This window comes from Palaemon carinicauda, chromosome 37 (genome assembly GCF_036898095.1).
Source record: "Palaemon carinicauda isolate YSFRI2023 chromosome 37, ASM3689809v2, whole genome shotgun sequence".
Classification (NCBI taxonomy): Eukaryota; Metazoa; Arthropoda; class Malacostraca; order Decapoda; family Palaemonidae; genus Palaemon; species Palaemon carinicauda.
The window spans coordinates 19,697,113-19,707,112 of NC_090761.1; the positions used below are offsets into that span (position 1 = coordinate 19,697,113).

Genomic DNA, 10,000 nt, shown 5'->3' on the forward strand with positions numbered 1-10,000 from the left:
AGAGGTGGAAGGCGCAGAGATTTATTTGCTGAGGGATATAGAAGGCGAACATGATGAGGAGACACTCAGCCCTGACATTTGTCACATGCGAATGAAGAGAATTTGGAATGGACTCCACAGAATGTCCAAGTACATAAATGGAACGTCTATAGATAAGTAAAATAATTAATATATATCAAATCATTTGACGCGTCTCAGAAAAATGAAATTTTAGGGATATGTGGATAAATTTTATCTATATATATATAATATATATATATATATATATATATATATATATATATATATATATATATATGTACATGTATATATATATGTATATGTATACACACATATATATACATATATGTATGTATATATATATATACACATTATATATATATATATATATATATATATATATATATATATATATATATATATATATATATATATATATATATATACAGTATGCATGTATGTGTGTGGTGTGTGTCATTGATAATTACAGCAGTATATCCATAAATTTAAAATACAATTATCAAATGTATTCATATATTATATTACACCACCACTTCACATTGCTTAAAAAACATAATTTTCTTACAATCATATAAAACAGAAAAAACGAGAGAGAGAGAGAGAGAGAGAGAGAGAGAGAGAGAGAGAGAGAGAGAGAGAGTTACATACCATATGGTTATGGCAGTTCTGGGAGAAATGGCCTCATTGGGAGAAACAATAATAGAGATCACAATAAACAAAAGGAGAGAGAGGTGGGGAGAGCTAATACATATGGAGGGTAGGGACGAAAAAAAAAAACGGAAAAAAAAATGCTATAGAAAGAGCAATGTGATCTAAGAAACTGATGACGGTTAATGTCTGTGTGAGTGTGTGTGAGTGTATATGTGTGTATACATACATACATACATACATACATACATACATACACACACACACATATATATAAATATATATATATATATATATATATGTCTCTCTCTCTCTCTCTCTCTCTCTCTCTCTCTATATATATATATATATATATACATATATATATACATATATATATATATATATATATACATATACATATATATACATATATATATACATATATATATCTATATATATATCTATATATATATATATATATCTATATATATATATATATATATAGAGAGAGAGAGAGAGAGAGAGAGAGAGAGAGAGAGAGAGAGAGAGAAAAAAATATATTATGCGATTGAGAGATATATTGCAAACGACCAAAGGGATATATATCTCAAGTGGGTCATTCAGAAAAGGAGGTTGAAGTCAGGACCGAAAAAACACGAAAATCTCGAACTGATATTTTTCGAGAAGGAATTGGGGGAGAAAGAGAGCAAACGAAAGCACGGAAGGTGAAAAGAGAAGGACAGGAAAGCTGCTAATGAAGGAAATATTTCCTGTGATTTTTTTCACCAATATCTATCAAACGGGGAATTATAATCAAGAGACTATGTATGCTTGTGGAAAGGGTAGAAAAAGTTGAAAAAATTATATAAACTAGGTAAACTAAGAAAAAGTAATGTGACAAAAATACTGTCACCAATAATTATTAAAAAAGGGAGAAAGATACCGTGATAACTTTCAAACAAGAAATAAGGAGTGGCAAAAATACTAATAAAGTGGACTTTTTTAAAATCATGAAGAGGAACAAAAAAAATTAAAACTGATTTTTTACCAACGATGAAAAAAATATGAATGAAACTGAAGAGAATGAATGAGAATGAATGAGAGAAAAGCTATTCATGTAGTTACTCTTAATAGTAATTTATGCCTGGTTTGAAATTATAGACTGATTAATAATCAAATGAAGTATACGAAGGATGAAAATAATAGTCATGAAACAGCGAAGAGATGAAGCGGAATATGCGAAAGCCTGTCCAGTATTACTAAGTGGTCCACAAGATTCCCCCTAAATATCATGCACAAGGTACATTTTACAGTACAAACATGGCTCAGACTACATCATTCAGGTGTGCATGAAAACTGACAATACAACAAAACTTCATATCTAGATGTAGGGGTGTTGTGGTAAAGTCCCCGACTGGTGAACGCCAAACTGGTGTTCGAGTCCCAATCAAACTCGTTAGTTTCTTTGGTCGCTGCAACCTCACCATCCTTGTGAGCTAAGGAGAAGGGGTTTTGGGGGAGCTGAGTCATCAGCAGACATTGCTTAGCCCTCATTGGTCCTAGATTGGGTGGAGAGGGGGGTAGGGGGCTGATCATATGATATATGGTCAGTCTCTAGGGCATTGTCCCTTTTGATAAGGCAATGTCCCTGTCGCTTGCCTCTGCCATTCATTAGCGATCTTTAAACCCTTGGTGAATCGCATGATTCCAATTCAATTTGTTAATCACCTATGAGGTTTATTAGATTCAACCTCTGAGTTTTATTAACTTCTTTAGACAATTTATTCTTGACATTATTAAAGTCACCGAGAACTATTCAATAAGATTTTTGTCTTCCGGGGGAAAAATATTCAGTAAACATGACGTGTAACATTTCATTTGGATCTTTCTCTACCTCTTACGCATCCATTACACGGTATGAAGTAAAGCGAGACACAATGACATAAGATTTATTCCTGATTGATAAACTTCTGAGATGGTGACCACAGGGAGGGGAGCTTAGCATATATAAAAACATAAACTCTCTAAATTTTCTTTCGAAACAGCAATATACAACATAATAAAACAAAAGAAATACATTTGATTTACGTGACTTCCCTTTGAACGCAGAAAATACTTCTTGTGATGTCCACGCACACAACAAATCACAATAATTTATTCATCAGTATGCTGTGTTATTACAAATGAGCGCATCATTAAAAAAAACTTGTTGCCAAGGAGAGAGAGAGAGAGAGAGAGAGAGAGAGAGAGAGAGAGAGAGTGTTACAAGTATCTTGGATGTCTCAAAGACTTCTTAGTCCATCCGCGAGACTCCATTTGCTCTTTGGTGAGAGAGAGAGAGAGAGAGAGAGAGAGAGAGAGAGAGAGAGAGAGAGAGAGAGATTACAAGGAGTTACAAGTATCTTGGATGTCTCAAAGACTTCTTAGTCCATCCGCGGAGACTCCATTTGCTCTTTGGTATGAGAGAGAGAGAGAGAGAGAGAGAGAGAGAGAGAGAGAGAGGAGAGAGAGTTTTCTAATCATCCTGGGGTGTCATGGTATCGACATACATGTTTACCGTGTGAGCCAAAGGGGAAGGATGGAATGTCCCCCGTTCCTTTGCAAACAGGAAGAGCCTTTGAAAACTGCGGATCATTTAGGTACAGCGGAGGGAACGTTTTAAAGGGCAAGGGGAAAGAAATGAGACAGAAACTTGCAAAGAAAGACAAACCGATTTAAACTGGGAAAACAAAAATGACAAACAAAATTGGGAAGTTTCAATTGGGACACTGGCACACACAAGCATTCACATTAGATGCTTTGGGGTGATGCTGTTGGTCACCTGTACGAATGCTCTTTTACCTTTAGTACCTCAAGTTGTCTCTTATTGTTCATGTGTTAACAAAAAGCATTTATTTACTTACATCTTGCAGTAGTAATGTTGTTACATTAGTTAAATGTAGAACTAGTAGCCCACTCTACCCCTTTTAACTCATGTTCTTTAAATCCAAAATCACGTCTACTTCAAGTTTTGTAGGCACACGCACACACACAAACACACACACACACACACACATATATATATATACATATATATATATATATATATATATATATATATATATATAGTCGTTAGTAGTCCACCCCAGAACCAATACCTAAGACCTGTCCTTCAACTTGCATCATTTTCTGGTCTTTCTATGATAATCCACACCCACACCCATTCTTAGTTAGTCAATCCATTGTCTTCTCTTCCTCCCCCTCCTTTTTTTTTGTAATCTCTAGCCCATTCTGTTATTCTTAATGTCCATCTATTGTCTGTCATTCTCATTTTATATCCTGCCTATGTCCATACCTTTTTCTTACATGTTAGAATATCCTCTACTTTAGTTTGCTCTCGCATCCATGTTGCTCTTTTTTCTGTTTCTTAGTGTTATTCCCATCATTATTCTTTCCATAGCTCTCTGGGTTGTAACTAGCTTAAATTCTAAGGCTTTATTTGGTAAGGCTCCAAGTTTCAGATGCTCAAGTTAAAACTGGTAGGACCATCGCCTTAAATAGTTATATTTTGAAAGAAAGTGGCATTTTACATTTCATAATCTCATTTTGTTTACCAAATGCTCTCCATACCATACTTATTCGTCTTTTAATTTCGGTCTCGTGTCCTGAGGAAAGGCTGTCTGTCCTAAGTATTAACAATATCTAGAGGTTCGTCCATAAATCTTATTTGTCATCTCTGCATTTTACTGATTCATTTTCAGTCCTACATTTCTCCATATTTTTTTGCAATTCCTAAATGTTATCTGAAAACCTTAAGTTGTTCAGGTATTTTCCCATTAATATTAATTCCTACATTTTCCCAATATATATCTTTAACAACTTCTATTAGGCATGCTTGTATACTGTTTCAACGTGTATATTATATAAGGTTGCATATATATAATAAAGACACAAAAGCAAATACATGTGGACTGATTCTCTAACACCATTTTTTATTCGCACAAGTATAATAACTAGTTATTTTCTTAAAAAAAAAAAAAAAAAAATCATCATACCAAAGTTTAACTGGAAACATTTTTTTTTTATTATCGACTGACCCAGAAATCGGAGTTAACCCTTGAAGTATAACTTGGCCGTCACTCACTTAAAGGATTACCCAACTCTCGTACAAGGGTTGAGGGTTCATAAGGGCGGGCTCAAGTGGTTCGATGGTGCTCCAACGATCTTGTTCGTTTGAGCCTCCCAACTAAAACGTTCCCTGATTAGGGCAGTGAGTGAGCCGACAGGGCCGATACAACGGACGAATCCACCATCCACAGATGCACCGGGATATACAAAATCGCAAAGATCTCCCATACGGTTGTGGTGGCGTATGTGATAACGTCCCTGACTGGTGATCGCCAGACTGGGGTTCGAGTCCCGCTCAAACTCGTTAGTTTCTTTAGTCACTCTGCAACCTCACAATCCCTGTGAGCTAAGGATAAGAGGTTTAGGAGAGCCTATAGGCCTATCTGCCGAGTCATCAGCAGCCATTGCCTGGGCCTCCTTGGTCCAAGCTTGGGTAATGATCATATGTACATGTAGTCAGTCTATAGAGCATTGTCCTGCCATTCATGAGCGGCCTTTACTACCTTTAAACCCTTTAAAGCTTTTCTCTGTAAACGAAGCGATTCCGTCGAAAGCAAATGTAGGATTACTCGTTCGAAAGTAAATACGGAGAAAGTTACAACTCCAGATTAACAGACAAAACGTTGAGACGACTGTTTGAGAAAACAGACAACAAAAGACAATTGAAAGGCGAGGGAGACTCCCGGAGAATGGAGGATGTCAGGAGATTAAGCTCAATAGCCATCAAGGGTTCATAAGCATCTCAAGAGCAGTTTCCCCCGTTTTCTTTTAGAGTCGAGATGCCGTGGAAATAAAGAGTATCAACGTAATGTCTACAAGAGCCTTCGAAGGGGGGAGAGAGAGAGAGAGAGAGAGAGAGAGAGAGAGAGAGAGAGAGAGAGAGAGAGATGAGAGAGAGAGAGAGAGAGAGAGAGAGAGAGAGTAAAACGTTTAACGATGGTGCTATCTCGACAAGACAACACCGCCTCAAGTGCGACATCTTGCAGCCTTAGAAAAAAAAGGCAACACTTGGATATAATCTTAGGGAGGAATTTCAGTCAGAAAAGCCCCTTAAGGCCAGGAAAGTGGAGTTCGGATTGTACATCTTCGGTTCGTGGAGAAAGTATCTCGTTTGTTTACATTCTCAATGTATCAAAACAACAGTCTGTTAACTCGAATATGTTAGAACTGGTAAAGTTCTTGCTCCGCAATAATTCCAGGATAATATCAAAGAGCCAATTCAAGTCCGATCTCTTAGATTGAAGGGATTTTTATATTTTTCTCACGCCTGGAGTACAAGATACTAATTCACACACACACAGATTAACCAGACATGTTTCCGATCGGGTGCTCTTCGACAGATATTATTTGGGGACCAGTCCACGATCAAACCATTGATCACGCAGGGACTTCACACTAAGCTGGAAAAGTTAAGGTTAAGACGTATTCCTATAGATCACTTTTATGTTTGGTACACCTTTATTAGGTATTGGGAGGAAACTGCGCAAAGAACCCATTAAAAAATCCGCCACGTACAAGGCAGATTTTCTACATATGTTTATGTTCAAATCGAAACTGGAGGTTTGCCATCTACGAGAAATAACTAAATAATCAAATTGCTAAAGTAAAATTTCAACAATTTGATTTGAAAAAAAAAAAAAAAAAAAAAAAAAAAAGTTTTGGCGTCACATTTTCAAACATATCCACCAATAACGTATACTCATATAATAGCACGCTTCTCACAAATTCTAAAATGGTTATAAATATAAAAATCACAATCTATAAAACTAAATCCTAAAAAACTTCGAAACAGAAAATATGAAGTAATATAAAAGCTGTACGTGTTCCAATTCCATTTGTAAATATGAAAATACCACTGAAGTTGAAATTTCCTTCATCATTCAGCGTAATAATGAATAAGTAATTAATCTTGACAACAATCCGTCACTAAGAGAAGAAATTCCTTCTCATACCACATAGACTGGAACACTTGACCTGACCTCCAAATGATACACGGTCAATAAGACTAAGCAAAGTATCTGGCATTGGGGATGCATAGCCAATTGCAATCCATGGGTCAAAGGTTAAAGGGTGTTTGATTTCAATTCCAGTTTCATAAGATTAGAGGCTCATCAGAATGTCAGCCAGGCAAGCCCAACCACCCAATGTGGTGTCCAACCGCAGCAATGACCTCCACGGTAAACTCGTGGTCACGGGCAGGGATCGATCTGATCCAATGCGAATGCTAGGCAAATATATTATCACTGTGCTAGCCAGGAGGCTAGTGCATCTTTTCTTCAACAAGATAGCGTTACAAAACAATAAAACGAATGAAGGGTCTAAGACTTGCCACGCAAAAAAAAAAAAAAAAAAAAATAATAATAATAATAATAATCTTCCAGGAGACAAAATCTTTCAACCATAGTTTGCTGGTTAAATCTATTCTTTTTATAGGTGGTATTGGTTTGGATGAAACAAGTTTCATTTGCCTGTTTATAATCCAAAACATATTAAGATGTGTTGCGCCTACATTCCAAATAATGCGTCCTCTCCTTTTCTTTTAGCACCGGGACCTCTCAGTACACCTATATAATTTATACCAGTGTAACTGATAAATTCCCTGGAATCTTATCATTAACTAGGAAATCTTCATAAAATTCCCACACATCATTCACAGGAAAGAAAACTAATACTTAAAAGTGTCATACTTCTAAAAAAAAATTCAGAATCGGTGTAGTACTCTCATCGTAAACTCAAATCAGTAATTTTTTTATATACCTATTGGAATAATGAAACAGGCAATCTATACTAGAACCCCTTAAAAAGACAATCAAATGATCTACGAAGGGCGATTTCAAAATCTACCATCAATTCACTCCGGTTTGAAAACGGTTGAATAATTTTCACTCGTGAAAATAGTCGCTGGTACATAAATCTGGTAACAGTACATATAGTCGTGGAAAATTTAATTCACTAATTTGCACTTGGATACAAAATGGCGGATCCCACTGATCATGAAAACTCCCATTAAAGGCTCTGTCACATGACCATATAGGATAGGATGCAATACCACTAGTCCATTGTCTGTTGCAAATGTTAATATACGTGTGATACTTTGTAAACCAGAGTTGAATATGAAAACACTGCTCCCATCTAATCTGTTTTCTCAGCTAATTTGGAATTTCAAATCTATTTTCCTGCTTGGTAATGTAAGGATTCCTTCGAAAAAATGTCCTGTGCTTTTGTATGGGTCGTAATATAGCCTAACTAGAATGAAAGGAAGATGGACATTGTCGTTTTCATAAAAAAGTGGGACACTAACATATAATGTTCCGCATACTTTTTCTTATATTCTGAATTGCCTTATCTTCCCATTTCAGCAATAGTGATTTAAAGGCCACTCATGAGTGTAGGGTCAGGAACATTGCACAAGCAAGCAGTACAATGACCTAGAGACTGACCATATATACATATGATCAGCACCCAAGTTAGGACTAAGGGGGGCCCGACAATAGCTGCTTATGACTCAGCAGATAGACCTATAGGCTCCTCCAAACGGACCCTACTTAGCTTACAAGGATAGTGAGGTTGCAGACACTAAAGGTATTAACGATTTTAAGAGGGCTTGAACCCCAGTCTGTCGATCACCAAACAGAGACGTAACCAATAGACCACAACAACTTAAAAAAGGAGGCTTCTGCCATAAGTAGGTAATTGCAAAATACATACAGAATTCTAAGATACAAACAAAGAGCATGATTTTTCATTTTCAAACTGCAAATAATTGACAAAGCATTGAATTTCCGAATGTTAAACAACAAAAAATTAATTTACTTTTATTTATGGATAATTGACAAAGTTAACTTAAAGACCCTGGGCAAAAAAAAAAAAATCATGGACAATCAGTTGTTAGAAGATTTGACATTGAGAAATAGAAGTCGGGAAAAAATACTCTAAATTAAATGACGGTGTGAGTCCTGATTTCCAAATTTCTAGTTAGTGCCAACCAGACCTTACCATTGGATTTGCCAAGCCTCCTGATAGCCGAGAAAACATCAAAATGGCAAATAATTCAATCTTTGTCAGGCAATAATTTTCATATCCTTAGCTGACTGGCATTTGGTTGCCGATATCATCAACAATATAAAAATTTGTCAGATGATGAAAATTAATATAGAAAACACATGTGCTGATTTTTTTTCGAATTCCTAGTTTGAGACAGGTGGAACATCCATAAGAAAGATTTTGCTGAAATCTAATATATCAACTCCTTCAATCATGCTCACCTTTTTCAATCTCCTTGATGAATGATTCACATGCCTATTAGGTTTCAATCTCCTTGGTATATAATTCATAACCATATAAGAAATGTTTGCGTAAAACAATAATAGAAGCCGAAAAATGAGTGTCCATTTTATCATTATCTTTCAATCTGAGCTTTTTTTTTATGACAAAGACGTACATTACTCAAAGAATATGGTTTGATGGATGGCCCATGGCAAAGGTAAACAAGAGAAATAAAAATAAAAGTAAAAATATGTCTGCAATGAAAACCATAAAAATAATTACGATTTAAGGGTAAAAGAAAATGGAGATCAAAAGTCCTTTAGTCAAATGGAAAGCTAAAAATACTGGTCATCTTCCCATTAGGCCTCCTTCACCACAGAATCCTTTGATGAGGCTGGTGTGGATGTTTAATAAAAGGATAAAAAGACTCTTCTTCCTCCATCATTTTTTTATATTTCTAAGCTTTTGGAAACCTTAAAAGCAACCGCTGTGGGAGAAAAAATAATCCAATGGTTCTTTTATATGAAGAATAAACTGGATCATGGAACCTTTCATGTAAATGTTTCATAGATGAAATAAAATCCTTGCACATACTGAACCCCATGATATCAAAGTTCAGTACCTTGACATTTCTATGGCACTTTCAGCAGATTTAAAGCAAGTTCCCACTACTCCCTCAGTGCCTTGTGCGACACGCTCTTAATGATACATAAATGGCTTTCTGTCTTTTAATATCCATCCGTTCCCTCTGGTCTCTACCCACATAGTTATTCGACTTCTAAAACATTACCCATTGGCAATGTACACCAATCATTGAAGAACACTTGAAAGGTAGCCCTGTAACCTTTTGTTTAGTCAACAAAATGTCCGTCATATTAGCATATGCCAAATTTAAGTTTAGGGAATCATGTGAGGAATTTGGATAGAGAAAGTAGAAAGGTAGGCCTGAAAATGAATATGAGTAGAACTGAGATAA

At 35.8% G+C, this 10,000-nt stretch overlaps 1 protein-coding gene across 1 annotated transcript in view; it reads right to left on the bottom strand.

The window, feature by feature from the left end:
* mAChR-A (muscarinic Acetylcholine Receptor, A-type) overlaps positions 1 to 10,000 on the bottom strand; it is a 476,079-nt gene that overhangs the window by 424,441 nt on the left and 41,638 nt on the right.